Genomic DNA, 19,707 nt, shown 5'->3' with positions numbered 1-19,707 from the left:
ATTTGTCCTGAGGTGAACAGATCGATCTCTCGTAGACCCAATCTTGCTACTAGCATATTGGAAGATTCCTTGATTTAGACTCCATTCTCCTGGTTGTATGCCTTGCCGGCTCAAGAAGTCCACCTGAAGATTGGAGGACCCCTTCAGATGGACAGCTGTCAGAAAGAGGAGATGTCTTTTGGTCAAGCAAAATATTTGGTTTGATATATTCTTTAAAGGGAACCTGTCACCTGAATTTGGCGGGACTGGTTTTGGGTCATATGGGCGGAGTTTTCGGGTGTTTGATTCACCCTTTCCTTACCAGCTGACTGCATGCTGGCTGCAATATTGGATTGAAGTTCATTCTCTGTCCTCCATAGTACACGCCTGCACAAGGCAAGATTGCCTTGTGCAGGCATGTACTACGGAGGACAGAGAATGAACTTCAATCCAATATTGCAGCCAGCATGCAGCCAGCGGGTAAGGAAAGGGTGAATCAAACACCCAAAAACTCCGCCCCTACGACCCAAAACCAGTCCCGCCAAATTCAGGTGACAGAGTCCCTTTAAACTGTCAAATTTTGTGCTCCCCTGATGTTTGAGGTGAGCTACAGTGGTGACGCTGTCCGAATATACTTTGACATGATGACCGGTGATCATGTTGCCTGATGCAAGAAGGGTCTCATCTACCACCTTTAACTCCCCGAAATTGGATGATCTGGCACTCGTTTCTGGACTCCAGTGTCCCTGAAAAGGGGTATGTAGTACTACCCCCCCACCCCCATTTGCTGGCATTGGTTGTTACCATAATTAGGGGTGACTAAGACCAGACGTTTCTGAAGATTTTTGGGGTTCAACCTTTAATCCACGGATGTTTTTACCCTGCCCAGAATGTGATCCCTCCTGTTTAGAGAGCTGGGGACTCCATTCCAGCTTCTGAGAATGTGGGCCTGTAATATCCTCTAGTGGGACTGAGCCCAAGGTACCGACTGGATGCAGGCAGTCATGGAGCCTAAGACAGACATTGCTGCTCGGATGGTAGGAGACCTTTGTTCCCTGAACTCGGATATTTTGGTCATCAGGGTTAGACGATGATCCTCTGGGAGGAAGGACATCTGCTTTTCTGAGTCTAGAATCACTCCCAAAAACCTTCTTGTTCTGGAAGGTTGGAGCTCCGATTTCTTCAGATTCGGGATCCATCCTAGGGACTGTAGGATGTCTAGTGACCTCCGTATGTGACCCCTGAGTGTTTGAGCAGACTGAGGTATAATTAGTAGATCGTCCAGGTATGGTAAAATACTGCCTCTGACATAATTCTTGAGAATACTCTTGTCGCTGAGGAGATGCCAAAGGGAAGCACGTTGCACTGGTAGTGCTTCACTTGCTGGTTTTGTAGTACCGCAAACATAAAGTACCTCCTGTGGCGAGGGTGAATGGGGACGTGAAAGTAGGCATCTTTCAGGTCGATGGCAGCCATAACAAAATGGGGTCCTATCAGTGGAATTGCTGACTTCACTTGACACTTGAATCTTCTATAGCGCACATGCCGATTGAGACCCTTCAGATTTATAATGATGCATGCATCTCCTGAAGGTTTCTTCATGATGAGGAGGCAGGAGTAGTGACGCCTTTCCCACTCCTTTGCTGGCACAGGGGAAATTACATTTGAACTCAGCAATTTCTGGAGACCTGATATCAAGAGGTCTTGAGCTCCCCTGGACGGAAGGGAGGTGACTCTCAGACCCCAAGGAGGGGAGAACACTAGTTCTATAAGGAGGCCCTCCTTGATAATAATGAGAACCCACTGGCAATTCGAAATTGCCAGCCACTGATGAATGAACCCTGAGACCACCACATTGTCAGAGTCATTGTTTATCTTGGTGCTGCTGCTGAGGGACAAGGATGTTCCTGCTTTTCTGTTTAGCATAGCTTCACCTTCCGGTCTTCCCTTTACTTCTGGCTTGAGAGGTTTGAGGCAGAGAGGGATGAAAAAAACTCTTCTTGGCAGGTTTCTGCTCAGGAAGAGTCTCCTTCTTGTCTATGGCCTTTTCCAGTATGTCATCAAGTGCAGATCCGAAGACATATTCACCTTTAAAGGGGATGGACCAAAGCTTAATTTTTTATGTAACATCCCCACTCCACATTTTAAGCCACAGAGCCCTCTTGGCAGAGTTGGACTGGACTATGGACCTGGCAGCAATGCGAACCGACCCGGCTGAGGCGCCTGCCAGGATTTCAGCTTCATTTTCTTAGCACCTGAAGGGAATCTAACAGCTCCCCTCTTGAGGTCCCTCGGGATATGTGATTCTCCATCAGATCCATCTATCGAAAGAGGGATCTAGCGACGCATGTGGAAGCTATGTTAGTTTTAAGCAAAGAAGTGGAGGTGTCCCAGGATTTTTTCAGGAAGCTCTCCACCTTCCTATCCATGGGTGTCACCACCTCGCAGTCCGGGGCGCCTTCTTTCTCTTCCCCGCCTGCGCTTACCTCTTCTGGTCCTGTCCTTAGCCAGCAGGGTCACGCTCCGGTCGTCCGCCGGCGCTCCGGGGTCTGTCCCTGCAGACATGCTGCCCGGGTCCTTGCTCCCATGTCTGCTGCACTTCCTCCTTTCTCTCCCTCTCCTAGGGAGTGCATAGGGGGCGGGCAGGCGAGCTCTCTGGCTTCTTAAAGGGTCAGCCCCTCCCTACTCACTGCCCCTCCTCCCGGCCTATCACCTGGAGGCTGGAGGTATATAAGGATCTCAGTCACTCCTGGACGCCGCCTGGGCAACTTCTATTATCCTGAAGTTGCTGCTCCAGGTCTTATCCTGCTAGGCTTATCAGTCCAATTTGCCTGTCTTACTCTGTGTTCCTTTTTTCCCTAGGATCGAGTCTGGTCTCCACAGCATCCTGAGTACAGTATCCTGTGTGGTTCCCTGCAGTCTTCTTCCTGCTTCCAAGTTCCACATTCAGCCCTGTTTTGTTTATTCATTTCTTCCTACCTCCTAGGTCGGTTTAACACAGGTGTCTGCCTCATCAGACCCTCTATTGGTGGTCTAGGGGAAATCCCTGTATAGGGGTCACTCCAAGCCTTGGTCTCCTTAGAGGCTTTCTGGTGTTGTGGCCCTGTGGCCTTCCTTTGGGGTGTCTCCCCTAGTGTTTTTATTACTGTACAATAAAGCGTTTGAACCTGCTTTCCTGGTCTGGTTCTCCCTTCCTGGTATCAGTAACCACTGTATTTGCGGTCCAGTGGGTCCACCCGATAGACACGTCTGTAGGGCGTGACAGATTTTGCCCAGGCCATGGACCCCGCTGATGCCAGGTTCGATGCTCAGAGGGAGCTCGCTAGTCTCCGCCAGAGCCAGGAACAGGTAGTTGCGTTCATGCGTACCCTTGAGGCCCGTCTAGCTTCCCCTCAGGGGGTGGATGCATCTTTCTCCTCTCATCTTGCAGATCTCCATCAGGAGTTGGATCAACAAGGATGGATGCAGACCCAGATGCTGAGTTACATGACGTCTGTCGACGAGCGGCTTTCGAATCTGCAGCGATCTCCTTCTGCTCCGGTTGCCGCACCCGTGTTGGATCCCAGTGCCGTAGGAGGCGTCTACTCTTCCCCTCGCCTCTGCAAACCCACCAGGTACTCTGGGGATCCAAAGATGTGTAGGGGTTTCATCAACCAATGCCAGCTGCATCACACCTGGAGGGCGAGGCCTTGGCCTGGTTCAACCCACTACTGGAGAGAGAGGACCCCATTGCGTCCGATTTGCAGGCCTTCTCGTACACCTTCCGGAAGATTTTTGATGAGCCAGGTCGGGTGGCTTCTGCCACGGAGGAGTTGTTCAACTTACAGCAAGGTACTCTGTCGGTTGGCCAATACGCCATACAGTTTCGCACTTTGGCTTCTGAGCTTCGCTAGTCTGACGAGCCCCTGATCGGTGTCTACCGGAGAGGGTTATCCAGTCGCCTGAAGGACGAGCTCGCCGTACGAGATCTTCCCGGTACCCTGGATGAATACATCTCCCTTGCTGTCCGGATAGATCGCCGCCTACAAGGACGCACCAAGGAGAGAACCCAGGAGAAAAGACCACCTCAATTGGCACCCTCTTTTCAGAGGCCCCTGTTACCAGGTAACGCTTCTTCTGCTGAAGCACCCGAACCCATGGAGGTGGATCGTCTCCGGCTGAGTCCCCGGGAGCGTGAGGAGAGAGTCGCCCGGAGGTTGTGTCTCTATTGTGGTGGCTCCAACCATTTCCGCCGGCAATGTCCCAGAAGACCGGAAAACTCCTCCACCTACGACAGGTAAGAGAGGCCATCCTAGGTGAGAGTGATACCTCTCTACCGTTAACTGTTTCCATACAGGTGAAAGTCGGTGACAGGCGATTCTCAGAGTTGGCGTATTTGGACTCGGGATCTGCAGGTAACTTTATTCAGCGAGACATGGCTCTCCGCTTCGGCATTCCTATACACCCCCTGCAGCATCCCCGCATCATCACCACCATAGACGGGAGACCCCTACTAGATTCCGTTGAGGGCATTACCAGTGAGGTGGAGCTTCAGATCGGAGCTCTCCATGCTGAGAGGATTGCCTTTTACGTGCTACCCACTCTCTCTCCGCCTTTCATGCTCGGTCTGCCATGGCTGCGTACGCATGAGCCAGTCATAGACTGGCGAAGTGGGGAGGTCCTGCATTGGGGTTCGGCCTGCCATAGCCATTGCCTGCTGTCCGTCCGGCCTATCCGTTTGCCTCCCTCACCTACGTCCTTGCCCGGACTTCCGGAGGCCTACTGGGCATTTGCGGATGTCTTCGATAAACGAGAAGCAGAGGTCTTGCCCCCGCACAGGCCTTATGATTGTCCCATCGATTTGGTTCCAGGTGCTTCTTTTCCTACAGGACGAATCTACCCTCTGTCCCCTGCTGAGACTCAGGCGATGTCAGAATACGTCACAGACAGATTGGCCCAGGGATTCAGCCAGAGGTCCACATCCCCTGTGGGAGCCGGGTTCTTCTTCGTGAAAAAGAAGGACGGGTCCTTGCGTCCTTGCATTGACTACCGCGGATTAAACGCTATCACGGTAAAGAATAAGTACCCACTGCCTCTTATTCCAGAACTCTTCGATCGGCTCCGGGGAGCCCGGATCTTCACCAAGCTGGACCTGCGAGGGGCTTACAACCTTGTCCGCATCCGGGTTGGTGACGAGTGGAAAACCGCCTTCAACACCCGTGATGGTCACTTCGAGTACCGGGTGATGCCCTTCAGACTGTGCAACGCACCAGCCGTTTTCCAGGAGTTCGTGAACGACGTCTTCCGTGACATGCTGTATGTATGTGTAGTGGTATACCTGGATGACATCTTGGTTTTCTCCCCAGACCTACCCACACACAGAAGAGACGTCCGACGAGTTCTCCTTCGATTACGGGAGAACCGCTTGTATGCCAAGTATGAGAAATGCCTCTTCGAGCTGTCTTCTCTGCCGTGGTATATACACTTATATATATATACTTCTCTACCATGTGATGTACAGTGTCCCGCGGGTCACAGTGGCAGGTGAAGGGGCGAGCCTGGCCTGTGGATGGTAGCCGACAGGTGGGCACACCTAAACTGATCAGACGTGACCAGTGTGGGGTATCGCTAGTAAGTGCAGAGCCAGGGAACGTCCCGGCCGGACGAGTTTCGAAGGATGAACGCCCTTCTTCATCAGGGTGAAGAAGGGCGTTCACCCTTCAAAACGCGTCCGTCAGTTTTTTGTCCGCAGTGAGGCTCCGTAAGCCTGTGACGTCACACGCTGCTCGGCAGCAGCGTCCATCTTTTTTCAGTGTAACCAGGGATGCCTCCGCCTGGGACGTTCCCTGGCTCTGCACTTACTAGCGATACCCCACACTGGTCACGTCTGATCAGTTTAGGTGTGCCCACCTGTCGGCTACCAACCACAGGCCAGGCTCACCCCTTCACCTGCCACTGTGACCCGCGGGACACTGTACATCACCTCCGATACTTATCAGAAGCAGCAGGGCGGACACACAGGGCAGCACATGGTAAGAGATATAGTTATCGTTTCTTTATGTGCTGTTTGCGGTTACTACATTTGTGTATATGTATTGTGCCGGGAGGTACATCATCTTTTTTCACATAGGCATTAGATACCGCTAATAGTAAACAGGCAGACAGCGTGCACAATAGCTCACAATTAAGTTCACCTCTACTCCTAGTGGGGTTGTGCTTATTCTACTATCACAATTGGTCTTACCACATCCCTGTCTAGAGATAGGTCATTTCAATCAACCGAGCGCGGTATCAGTCATATATATATCTATTGGTTTTTTCAGAAGTTGGCACATTTTCTGAGGATATCAGCAGCTGGGTGATTTCATCAGTCATTCCCACTGATCTGGTGGGTATCAGTGCTGAGCGCCAGTGATATTGTGATATTGAAATTTAATGTTACCCAGTGACAGCCTTGAAACTTGAAAGATCTGCAGAATATCTGTATGGAGGAATGGGCCAAAATCCCTGCTGCAGAGTGTGAAAACTTATTTAAGAACTACAGGAAATGTCTGACGTCTGTAATTGCAAACAAAGGTTTGCGTACCAAATATTAAGTTCTGCTTTTCTATTGTATCAAATACTTATTTCATTAAATAAAATGCAAATTAATTATGTAAAGATCATACAAAGTGATTTTTTCGTTTTTTTTTAAGATTCTGTCTCTCATAGTTGAAGTGTACCTACGATAAAAATTACAGACCTCTCTTTTCTTGGTAGATGGGAAAACTTGCAAAATCAGCAGTGTATCCAATACTTATTTTCCCCACTGTATATGGGGAGGGCTGTTGGAGAGACCACAATACTATATAGGGGGGCTGTTGGGGTGAGGGGATCATAATACTATATAGGGTCTGTGAGGTGGACCATCATACTATATGAGTTCCACACAGTATAATGGGCTCCATATTTTTTCAGACATTTCATTACAGACCAGACAGTATAGTTCTCCAAACAGTATAATGGTCCCCATTTATTGTTCCATTCAGTATAATAGTCCCCATATAGTGCTCCATACAGTATAATGGTCACCTTTTATTGTTCCATTAAGTATAATGGTCCCTATATATTGCTCCATACAGTATATAATGGCCCCATATATTGCTTCATACAGTATAAGGGGCACCATATAATGCTGCGTACAGTATAATGTGCCCCATATAATGCTCCATACATGAAAAAAAATCAAATACCTCTCCCGTTCCTCGCAGCTCTGGTCTGCTCAGCATCTTCTGACGCTCAGTACAGAGGGCACTCTGTAGTGACGTCATCACATCTTCTGCCCTGAGACGTCACAGAGTCAGAAAATGCTGAAGTCACTGAAGCTGCAGGGAATGAGGAGAGGTATTTGGGGGTGGGTTGTGGGTATTGGGCACCTTCGACTCACGGGCCCCATATCGTGCCTGTGTCCCTGACAGCGAGTGGGCCCCCCCGTTCATCCAGGGTCCCGGTACTTGCCTGGGTGCGCCAGGAAGTGATGCTGGCCCTGTGGTTTAGTATTCCAGATGTTTTTAAGCAGATTTATCAATGAAGGCTTTTAAAGAAGCTGCAATAAAGTCACAAACTGATAGATGTGACTTTTTTGAAATGTAAAAAGTAGATTAGCTGTCATAGAATGAAATGTTTTAATCACAGAGCTAACAAACATCATGATACATTTTGTATGTTTGGCACAAAACCTAATAATGTGCTTCTTAGGTTACCAACACACATTAGAATATTTACTCCATGTGCAAGTAATCATAACCATATATACACCGTGGCTTATGACCTGAGTGTTTAGCAGCCCCACATAAAATAAAGGAGAAGGTTATGCAATCAGTCAATGAACAACTAGTTCAGACATTAGTTTCTTTGCTAGTAACCAAATCTAACATTGTCATCTCAGGCTACAGACTTGAGTGCACAACCTGTCTGCAGGGAGTGAACATCCAGTGTTGGATTACTTTCCCTTCCCTCTCACGATGGCTATGTGCACACGTTGCGGATTCACGTTGCGGTGCAGAAACACTGCAGATCCGCAATTGATTTAAAGTACAATGTAAATCAATGAGAAAAAAAAATGCTGTGCACACTTTGCGGAAAATCTGCTGCGGTTTAAGGCTATGTGCACACGTTCAGGATTTCTTGCAGAAATTTCCTGAGAAAAACCTGAAATTTTCTGCAAGAAATCTGCATGCGTTTTTTGCGCGTTTTTACCACGTTTTTTGGTGCGGTTTTTTTGCGTATTTCTCTGGACATTTCCCAATGCATTATAGAGTGGGAAATCCGCAAAAAATCTGCAAAATTAATAAACATGCTGCGTTTTTTACCGCGATGCTTTTTTTCACGGAAAAAAACGCATCATGTGCACAAAAATTGCGGAATTCATTCTAAATGATGGGATGCATAATGTATGCTTTTTTTGCAGTTTTATAGCGTTTTTATAGCGAAAAAAAGTGGAAAAAAAACGCGAAAAATCAGCAATGTGTGCACACAGCCTAAAAGAAGTAGCATGTCACTTCTTTTTTGTGAATCTGCAGCGTTTTTGTACCCATTCCATTATAGAAAACCGCAGGGATAAAAAACGCAGCAAATCCGCAAGAAAACCGCAGCAAAAACGCACAAAAAACGATGCGGAACCGCACAAAAAACGCGACAAATCCGCAGGTGCGTTTTCTGCCGGGAGAGGCAGAATCCGCACCAGAAATTCCTAAGCCTTATCCGCAACGTGTGCGCATAGCCAAAATGGGTCTCAAAACAAGTTCTCAAGCAGGGTGGACTGAGAAATTGTGCGCTCAGCATACCCTGCGTGCACACATCAAAATGGAGAAGCATTAAGGGGCAAATCTGTAGCCAGAAGGATTCTTCACTACTTAGTGCCTGGCTCAGGACACTAAACCCTTTAACTCTACAAAATACTCATGTTCCTCAAGAAGCTTTTCACCCTTAGAACGAGCAGGCATATTGTGAATTACATTCTGCTCATGTAAAGCAGGTGATCTGAATGCAACAGCGGAGACAACAGGTGAGTTCAACAATCTACTTCTGTTTTATTCCCTTAACAGAGTTAAATACGGGAAAGATCATTATCACAGATAAATCGCATTAAGGTACCTTTACACTAAGCGAGGTCGCTAGCGAGATCGCTGCTGAGTCACAAGTTTTGTGACGCAACAGCGACCTCAGTAGCGATCTCGCTATGTTTGACACGTAGCAGCGACCAGGCCCCTGCTGTGAGATCGCTGGTCGTGTCGGAATGGCCTGGACCTTTTTTTGATCGTTGAGGTCCCGCTGGGTAGCACACATCGCTGTGTTTGACACCTTACCAACGACCTCGTTGACGACTCAGACACCGACACATAGGCGTTGTCACGCACACGCCCAGACTGGTTGGCGCGGGCATACGGGGGTGTGGCCCCACTGGACCACAGACCAAACTTCCCTGGAAGGGGCGTAACTAAGTAGCTTCCTAGGTGTTCGCTGGAGCCTCTGATGGTGAGGTCAGACTTGTGCAATAGGAAGCTACCAGGTGCCACTCCAGGGTGATGTCTGGCTGATCCCACTAAGTAACGGAGCGGGCACGGCTGGCACTCTGGCTGACAGGCGGGCACGGCTGGGACACAGGCATGCAGACGGGTACAACAGAGACACTGGCGGGCAGGCGGACACGGCTGGCTCTCTGGTAGGCAGGCGGGTACGGCTGGAACATAGGAAGAACCGGTTGGGACCGGTCTGCAGGCAGGTATGTGAAACAGGTGGGAACCTGTTCAGACAGGAGGACTAAGTAACAAGTAGAGAAAGACCGCAAGAGCGGTTGCAGAGCGAAAGCACAAGAGCTAGAACCAAGAACAGAAACGCAGGAGGCTGAGTACGAGTAGAAGGTGGAGCAAAGAGAAGAGAAGGAGAAGGCAGAGCCAAGGGCTGAGCCGCAAGAGGCGGAGATGCTGGAGGCGGAGCCAAGAGCGGAGACACTGGAGGCGGAGCCAAGAGCGGAGACGCTGGAGGCGGAGCCAAGAGCGGAGACGCTGGAGGCGGAGACAAGAGCGGAGACGCTGGAGGCGGAGCCAAGAGCGGAGACGCTGGAGGCGGAGCCAAGAGCAGAGACGGAGCCAAGTGTAGAAACACAGGAGGCGGAGCCAGATAGAACCGCAAAGAGCGGAGCCAGATAGAACTGCAAAGAGCAGAGCCACAGAGCAAAGCCAGAGAGTGCAAAGCAAGGTCTGAGTGCAGAGCCGCAAGAGTGCGGAGTGTAAGCAGACTGAGAACACAAGGAAAGACAAAGCAGGGAAGGAAGCCACAGACAAGGAGACCGAGAAAAGACAAAGTACAGACAAGGCAATGGAACAAGACACAGGGACAAAGACACAGGGACCAGGATATTCTGCCTCCTGGAGGGCGGACAACAAGATCAAGGCAATAGCACAGAGAAAAGCCTCCAGAGAGGGAGTAACTCAGAGCAAGGCCAGGCAAACTCAGCAGCTAAACACTAACTGAGCTAACACATTGCACAGGCCCAGAGCACAGGGTGGAGCTGCACTATATACAGGAGGCCTCTTGGTAATTGGTCAGGAACTGATTAGACAGATGCACCTGATTCCTATAAGAACCAGAGAGTTCAGGCGCCGGCCCCCTATACACATAGCCATAAAGCATGCACAGAGCAGAGACACAGAACATGGAGCTGGCATGAAACAGAAACCACATCATGGCCTGGAGCAGTGGGTAAGATTGTGTGAGAGATGTGATGCCATGCTGAGATGCCAGCAGAGTTGTTACAGGCGTGCATTTGCTTTGCCTTTTCCGCACCCCTCCGCTCCGATTGGTGGTCGCTACTGCGTTCTGATTGGCGGTCATGCCTTCAACAGAAGGCGACAAAGTAGCGCTTCCATCCTTTGTTCCTGACCGCGTGGTGGTTTGCAGATCGTTGTAGAGTTCTCCGGCCTGCGACTCCTCTTTGATTTATCTATTCTTCAACGGTTCTTCTGACACCTTTTGTGCACGGTAGGTATCGTTTGGGGTCTCAAATGCGTTCCCACCGAAGGGCTATTGTGTCGCCTCATAAGGCAAGGCCGCCACCAATCAGAACGCAGTAGCGACCACCAATCGGAACTGAATGGACGCGGAAAAGGCAACGCAAAGGCACGCCTGTGTGACTACAACGTCACACAGGATGTCCCTCATCGAGGTCTGAATCGTCATAATAGCTGCCATGTGACAGGGTCACAACGACCAACGACATTGTTGTACAGGTCGCTACAGGTCGCCGCATCGCTGCTGCGTCGTTGGGAAGATCTCACTGTTTGACATCTCACCAGCGACCACATAGCGACGCAGCAACGATCCCTGACAGGTCGTATCGTTGTCGGGATCGCTTTAGCGTCGCTAAGTGTGACGGGGCCTTAAGAACAATATTCACAGTATCATTTACAGGCAATTACATGCATAGAGATATATTGGTTAGTACAGAGATATGTTCTCGAGATCAGGTCGGAGTCTGCAATCCAACCTTGAAGACACAAAAGCACACAGAGAGGTAAAAAAAATACTCTGTTGTAAAAAAGTCACAGTAAATAAGCAAGTGCTAGTCAAAAAATGAAAAAATACAGGGTATTTAGTTAATACGTTTTTTTGCAAAAAAAAGTATGTTAAGCTGCTCCACCAATCGCCAAGGTATACCCATAATAGAGCAGTCCTGTCTAATGTATATAATCCCTATCTGATGTTTTTAAAAACCTGATCATCTGTATAGTACCTGTATGAACAGGGTTCAGAGAGAAAATATCCATGCAGAACTTGCAACATGGAACAGCTACAATGCAAATGACCCACAGAGGAGTGGTGGACTCCCCAGTCATGTCTTGGTCTAACCGGGAAGAGGACAAACACTTTATTTAGCAAAAACAGTGTCTAGGGCACCATTGCAAATTTAAGGGCCCTGACAAAGTATAATAATGCTTTCTGGGCCACTTTAGCGTCAGCTGGACACCGCCTCATCTGCAATCTCTTCCCTGCCCACACCCAGCACTATAAGTTTCTGCTGAAAGTAATGGCCCGTCCCACACGTCTCCTCCTTGTCCCTCGGCCCAGGCTCGGGTCTCTGGCCAGGTATCCTCAGGGCTTTTTTGGTACTTGGCCACCGACAAGTGTCTCCTTGGGATCGATGGGATCTGGTCTTCACCTGTTGACCAGCGTTGTCTGGGTTAGGGAGCCTTAACTGTTCTCATTCGGGTCTTAAGTTGTCTGAGTCTGGGCCTTGCTCCTACACACTGCTGTGACCAATCTGTAATGGTTACTAGAGATACAGCAGAACCAATTTTCACTTCAATTGGTGCCAGCGGCCTAATCTCGGCCTGGCCAGGGCTTTTATATAGTGTCCCGAATCATTAAGGGATTCGTGGCAGCTGAAATCGAAATGAAATCTAAATGTTTTTCCTTTTGGTTCAGCAAGAGTTAATGTCTGCCTCTTGCTAGCACTTTTGTTAGGCTGGTCAGCGGATGTTGGTTGGTAACCACTTTCCACTTTCCTTTAAATAGTCACGACCCATCAGCCAATCATCAGTTAACCCATTGCTTTCCAAATTAGCAATTTTCATTTTTTTTAATGACATATTTTTAATGGGTCCTAATGAATCAGAAACATAATTTGTTAAATTTTTTCAAGTACAGATTTTTCAGAAAAGGGCGTCCCAATATTCAATTAAAAATGACAATGACATGATGTTAGGGGTCGAGTTCCCGCTTCTGCTGCGGTTTCCCATTCCTCTCCTGCCGCAGGTAAACCTGCTCAGCAGAGACGACGGTCCTTGCGTCTGGCTCAGTCTCACTCTGTGCTTAGGCTTGCTGTTGCTTCTCCAGCTTTTGCCATTATAGCCAGTGCTGGGCAGCAGCGACTGGACGCTTTTGAGACTAAGTCCTGCTTTTTCCCTTCTGAGCATGCCCAGGGTGAGATCTCCCATTGGAGATCGAGGGTCACATGCTCAGATACTGCAGTGGTTCCCATTGGTCCTCCTGGCAGGTCCTGAAAGTACTGCAGCTATATAAACTTCGCATGACCGCACGGCCATGCGCTAGTGTACAATTGTAAACGTGTGTTTGTTGTGAGTGAAAGTCGTTCATTAAATACCCCTACCCTATTGTATGACTGTTCGCGTATGGTGTATGGCTGCTATCTAGCGCCCGACTAACCACTCAACGTGTCACACACGTATCAGCGTCTATTGCTGTGACCGCCAGTGCGGCGCCATGCGCCAGTAGTGCGCCTCCTGACCCACGTCTGGGTTCTTAGTGGTGTCTGCCAGCTCGGCACAGTTCGCACTTCGGTGCTCTAATTATTACTGTTACCTAACACACCCAGTTGCGGTGTTGAGTGCTAGTAGTCTGATCGGACTTCAATCCTGAGTCTTGGGGTTGAGTTCGCTGACTCCTTGCTTGCACTCCTAGGTGCGGTATTGCGGACCAGTGGCTTAACTGGGTTCGTTTCCACTGCCATATTACGCTGCCATTTACTAGCAGCAGGTTTTCACCTGCACGGTGGACCCCGGACTGCGAACGCATCTATTAATATTACATCTTATTCTAGGTGCGTTCCGCCAGTCCTAACAGAACACTAGCGCCAGGGTCTGGCTAGTAAATGGCGGACGATCAGCGTTTACAGCGGTACATCCAGCAGCTGGAGGGAAGGTTGGCGGCTCTAGAGCGTTCAACCTCAGCTGTGGATGTCACTGCTGTCGCTGTTCAGGCTGCAAGTGTAGCCGCAGCCAGTTTGTCCGCTGCCACCCCTGCTCCGACTTTATCCCGTCTCCCGCTTCCTGACAAGTTTGCTGGCGACAGTAAACAATGTCGCGGATTCGTGAGCCAGTGCTCCATACACCTTGAGCTCCTGGTGTCACGTTTCCCTACGGAACGGGCGAAAGTGGGATTTATTCTATCACTCTTGTCGGGCAGGGCGTTGGAGTGGGCAACGCCACTTTGGGAGCGAGATGATCGTGTGGTACAGAGTGCTCCTCTCTTCCTGGACACTCTGAAGCAGGTCTTTTTAGGACCTCGTGTTACCCACGATACCGCGCTCCAGTTGTTGTCTATTACTCAGGGCTCGTCCGTGGTCAGCCAGTTTGCCATCCAGTTCCGGACTCTAGCTTCTGAGTTAGAGTGGACAGACAAAGTTCTTATTCCGGTGTTCTGGAGGGGACTGGCAGACCATGTGAAGGACGCCTTGGCCACCAGGGAGATACCCGCCACACTGGAGGAACTTATTTCTGTATCTACCCGCATCGACCTCCGTTTTCACGAGCGGAGGTTAGAGCGGACCCAGTGTAGGCAGAGGTTTCGGCTGGCTCCCACCTTCGCCAGACCTCTTGAATCTCCTGTCTTGGTGTCCGACTCCCATGAGGCCATGGAGGTTTCTCGAGCGGGACCTAAGTCTCAGGCCGCTCGAGTACCCGTGGTTTGTAAAAACTGTCATCAACTAGGACATTACACCAATAAATGTCCGCGGCGGTCGGGAAATGATCGCGTCTAGTAACCATTGGGGGAGGTTCACTAGACACAGCTGCATTTTCCTCCAAACTGTCCTTTCAAGGGACAATCCTGTTAGGATCCTCCACTCTAACAGTCGAGCTTTGTGTGGATTCAGGAGCAGAGGGAAACTTCATGTCCTCTGCTTTTGCTCTGCGCCTCGCTATACCACTAGTCATGCTCGCCAAACCTGTAACAGTTAGAGTTGTGAATGGGGCGACACTTCCACTGCAAATCACACACCAGACAGTTCCATTCTCGCTGTCCATGTCCCCTTCCCACCAGGAGATTATTTCCCTTCTTGTTCTTCCCGAGGGAATGGATGAGATTTTGCTGGGAATACCCTGGCTCCGTTTCCACTCCCCACATATTGAGTGGTCCTCAGGGAGAATATTGGGTTGGAGTAAGTCTTGTATGGGCAGGTGTGTGAGTGAGTGTGTACAGGTTTCTACTACCAAGGTACCCGCAGACCTTTCTTCTCTTCCCAAGTGCTATTGGTGCTATGCTGACGTATTCTCTAAAAAGGCTGCTGAGACTCTACCGCCTCATCGCCCCTACGACTGTCCTATTGACCTCTTGCCAGGAGCTGAACCTCCTCGGGGAAGGGTATATCCCCTCTCTCTCCCAGAGACGGAGGCTATGTCTCAATACATTCAGGAGAATTTGGCAAGAGGGTTCATTAGGAAGTCAGTGTCTCCTGCAGGGGCGGGATTCTTCTTCGTACAGAAGAAGAACGGGGAATTACGTCCTTGCATCGATTACAGGGGTCTTAATGCTATTACCATTAAAAATAAGTACCCGTTGCCCCTGATATCTGAGCTCTTTGACAGGCTAAGGGGAGCAAAGGTTTTCACCAAACTAGATCTGTGGGGTGCCTACAACCTGATTCGCATCCGTGAGGGGGACGAATGGAAAACGGCTTTTAATACCAGGGATGGGCACTATGGGTATCTGGTGATGCCCTTCGGGCTCTGTAATGCCCCAGCCGTTTTTCAGGACTTTGTCAACGATATCTTCCGGGATATGCTTTCCACCTCGGTTGTAGTCTATCTGGATGATATCCTCATCTTCTCTCCAGATATTGACTCCCACCGGAGAGATGTTGGCAGAGTCTTCGAACTCCTACGGGCGAATTCCCTTTATGCTAAGTGGGAGAAGTGTGTGTTTGAGCAGGAGTCCTTACCTTTCCTGGGCTATATCATCTCAGCCCAGGGATTGGCTATGGATCCTGCCAAACTACAGGCTGTGATGGACTGGCAGGAACCCCATTCTCTTAAAGCGGTGCAGCGCTTTATGGGGTTCATAAATTACTATCGCCAGTTCATCCCCCACTTCTCAACTTTGGTAGCTCCCTTGGTATCCCTCACCAAGAAGGGAGCGAATCCCAAATTGTGGTCGGAAGAGGTCTCCAAGGCCTTCACTTCTATAAAGTCCCATTTTGCTAGCGCTCCCATCTTACATCGTCCCGATGTGGATAAGCCATTCCTTATGGAGGTGGATGCCTCATCCGTTGGTGCTGGAGCAGTCCTCTATCAAAAGGATGCTCAAGGTCGGAAGCATCCATGCTTCTTCTTCTCAAAGACCTTCACACCAGCGGAGAGAAATTACTCCATCGGGGACAGGGAGTTGCTAGCAATGAAGTTGGCCTTTTCAGAGTGGAGACATCTTTTGGAAGGTGCTCGGTTTCCCTTCCAAGTCTTCACGGACCACAAAAATTTGGTCTATTTGCGTACAGCCCAGCGGCTGAATTCTCGTCAGGCTAGATGGTCCTTGTTTTTCTCCTGGTTCCACTTCACTCTCCATTATCTCGCCGGGGAGAAGAACATTCGTGCTGACGCTCTCTCTCGCTCCCTTGTGTCAACTGAGGAGGAGGAAGAGGAGCCTCGGCTTATTGTCCCTTCAGAGAGTCTGAGAACCGTAGCTCCGGTTTCGCTAGAGTCTGTGCCTCCGGGCAAGACTTTTGTTCCCATCAATTTGCGACCGGAGGTTCTCTCTTGGGCTCATTCGTCCAGAGTGGGTGGACACTTTGGGGCAAAGAGGACATCTGAGTTGCTGGCGAGAATGTACTGGTGGCCGCATATGGTTCGTGATGTCAGAGACTATGTTCGGGCATGTGTCTCCTGTGCCAAAAATAAGTCTCCTCGTCAACGGCCAGCTGGATTGTTATATCCTCTGCCGGTGGCAGACAGGGCCCTGGGAGATGGTCGGGATGAACTTTGTGGTGGGTTTGCCCAAGTCACGTGGCTGTACTGTCATTTGGGTAATCACCGACCAGTTTTCTAAAATGGTGCATTTGGTGCCGCTTCCTCGGCTACCTTCTGCACGGGTCTTGGCAGCGTTGTTTATTAAACATGTCTTCCGCCTTCACGGTATGCCGGACAAAATTGTCAGTGATCAGGGTCCTCAGTTTGCGTCTCGGTTCTGGAGAGAGCTTTGTCATCTTCTCAGTATTGAGTTAAATCTCTCTTTTGCCTATCATCCCGAGACGAATGGGTTGGTGGAGAGAGCCAACCAGACCTTGGTCACATATCTGCGACATTTTGTCTCTGCCAGGCAGGATGACTGGGCATCTTTGTTACCATGGGCAGAGTTCGCCCTTAACAACGCTGTAGCCGATTCCACCGGTCAGACTCCTTTCATCCTTAATTACGGCCAGCATCCGCGGGTTCCAGTGCCTATGCCCGTGTCTTCTGCTGACTCCAGGGTGGCAGACTGGGCGGTGGAGGCACGAGACATTTGGGACCACACTCAGGATGCCATCCGGGCCTCCAAGGAGAGAATGAGGTCCTCTGCCGATGCACATCGGCGCCCTGCTCCGACCTTTGCTCCAGGTGACTTAGTGTGGCTCTCCGCTCGTAACATCAGGCTGCGTGTTGAGTCCACTAAGTTTGCTCCTCGCTACTTGGGTCCTTTCAAGGTCCTCGAACAGGTTATTCCTGTGGTTTACCGTCTAGCCCTTCCTCCACGCCTAGGTATCACTGACACCTTTCATGTGTCCCTCCTTAAGCCCGTGTACATATCCCGGTTTTCTGAGTCATCTACCGGGACGTCGGGTTCGTCTACGGACGATAACGAGGTGAACGCTATTTTGGGGTGCAAGGTGGTTCGTGGCAGAAAATTTTATTTGGTAGACTGGAGGAGTTACGGCCCTGAGGATAGATCCTTGGAGCCTGCTGAGCACATTCGGGCTCCGCAGCTCATTGCTGCCTTCGAACGTAGCGAGGCCCAAGGAAGGGGGGGCCCTAGGAGGGGGGGGTAATGTTAGGGGTTGAGTTCCCGCTTCTGCACAGGGGGAATCTCGGGCCGCTTCTGCTGCGGTCTCCCATTCCTCTCCTGCCGCAGGTAAACCTGCTCAGCAGAGACGACGGTCCTTGCGTCTGGCTCAGTCTCACTCTGTGCTTAGGCTTGCTGTTGCTTCTCCAGCTTTTGCCATTAAAGCCAGTGCTGGGCAGCAGCGACTGGACGCTTTTGAGACTAAGTCCTGCTTTTTCCCTTCTGAGCATGCCCAGGGTGAGATCTCCCGTTGGAGATCGAGGATCACATGCTCAGATGCTGCAGTGGTTCCCATTGGTCCTCCTGGCAGGTCCTGAAAGTACTGCAGCTATATAAACTTCGCATGACCGCACGGCCATGCGCTAGTGTACAATTGTATACGTGTGTTTGTTGTGAGTGAAAGTCGTTCATTAAATACCCCTACCCTATTGTATGACTGTTCGCGTATGGTGTATGGCTGCTATCTAGCGCCCGACTAACCACTCAACGTGTCACACACGTATCAGCGTCTATTGCTGTGACCGCCAGTGCGGCGCCACGCGCCAGTAGTGCGCCTCCTGACCCACGTCTGGGTTCTTAGTGGTGTCTGCCTGCTCGGCACAGTTCGCATTTCGGTGCTCTAATTATTACTGTTACCTAACACACCCAGTTGCGGTGTTGAGTGCTAGTAGTCTGATCGGACTTCAATCCTGAGTCTTGGGGTTGAGTTCGCTGACTCCTTGCTTGCACTCCTAGGTGCGGTATTGCGGACCAGTGGCTTAACTGGGTTCGTTTCCACCGCCATATTACGCTGCCATTTACTAGCAGCAGGTTTTCACCTGCACGGTGGACCCCGGACTGCGAACGCATCTATTAATATTACATCTTATTCTAGGTGCGTTCCGCCAGTCCTAACACATGATTTCCTGTTTTGAAAACATTCATTTTACAAACACAACACTAAAAATTGGACCTAATTATAAAAATTATAAAATCTTAGTTGCTAGAAGCTAAAGATTAGGCGTCCGAAAAAAAGGACATTGATAGATAATGGGTTAAAGAGTTCTTCTCTGCAGACCAGCTAGGGGTCTGGTGTGGAGCTCTCCTGTGTCGGTGGTGTTGCTGCTGTGGGAGTTGAGAATCCTGGTGCCATTTTCTCTGCTGTTATGGAGCTAAGTAACAGAGCCAGAACTGAGTATATCTTCCTTTTTTTGTCGGTCCCGTGTTTGTCTATGCCCCTGTGTGTTAACATCTGCAGTGGTGTGGCTAGAGTCCTTGCCAGCCAGTGCATTACCCAGGGAACATTGAGGTGACAATCAGGTACTAGGAACGTGACAGCGGTGGGGAATGACCCGCAAAGGGCATTAGGGGAGCTTAGCAAAAGGCACAGGTCGGTTTCAGGAGGTGTCCCATCCTTCGCTCTCTACCTTTAGGGCCTTCCTCTCCCTTTTCCATACTATCAAATTTATATGCTGTGTCATCTGCTGGACTTACCCGTGTCTGAGGGTGACATTTAGTAACTGCAACTCCGGTGTCACCTGACCTGGTATCGTCCTTTAAACTAGAGACAGCAACATCTAACATGACCACGCTGGAAATGCGTCGCTAACACTACTCATCGGCGCCCCTCTGAGGAGAGCCCCGTGGTTGCTTTTGCCAATCTGCTATGAGCGCTGCCCCACGTCATAGTAGATGAGCATTTCTGCTACACATAGTAGGGCTGAGGCTCTGCTATGTGTAGCACAAGCGATCAGAAGATTGCAGCTTCAAGTTTCCTAAAAAGACTATTGAAGCAGGTAAATTGTGTAAAAAAAAAAAATGTTTAAACATATTAAAAAAATAAAAAATTATAAATCACCCCCATTTTGCCCCATTCAAAATAAAACAATAAAAACATACAAAAATACACATATTTAGTATCGCTGCATTCAGAAACGCCTGATCTATCAAAATATAAAAAGA

At 49.7% G+C, this 19,707-nt stretch overlaps 1 protein-coding gene across 1 annotated transcript in view; it reads left to right on the top strand.

Moving 5' to 3' along the window:
* Nucleotides 1-19,707, top strand: part of ACSS3 (acyl-CoA synthetase short chain family member 3) — a 298,198-nt gene that overhangs the window by 145,700 nt on the left and 132,791 nt on the right. The gene's annotated exons all lie outside the window — the stretch shown is intronic.

The sequence above is a fragment of the Ranitomeya imitator genome, chromosome 4, assembly GCF_032444005.1.
Source record: "Ranitomeya imitator isolate aRanImi1 chromosome 4, aRanImi1.pri, whole genome shotgun sequence".
NCBI lineage: Eukaryota > Metazoa > Chordata > Amphibia > Anura > Dendrobatidae > Ranitomeya > Ranitomeya imitator.
This window is presented reverse-complemented; position numbering and strand designations above follow the sequence as displayed.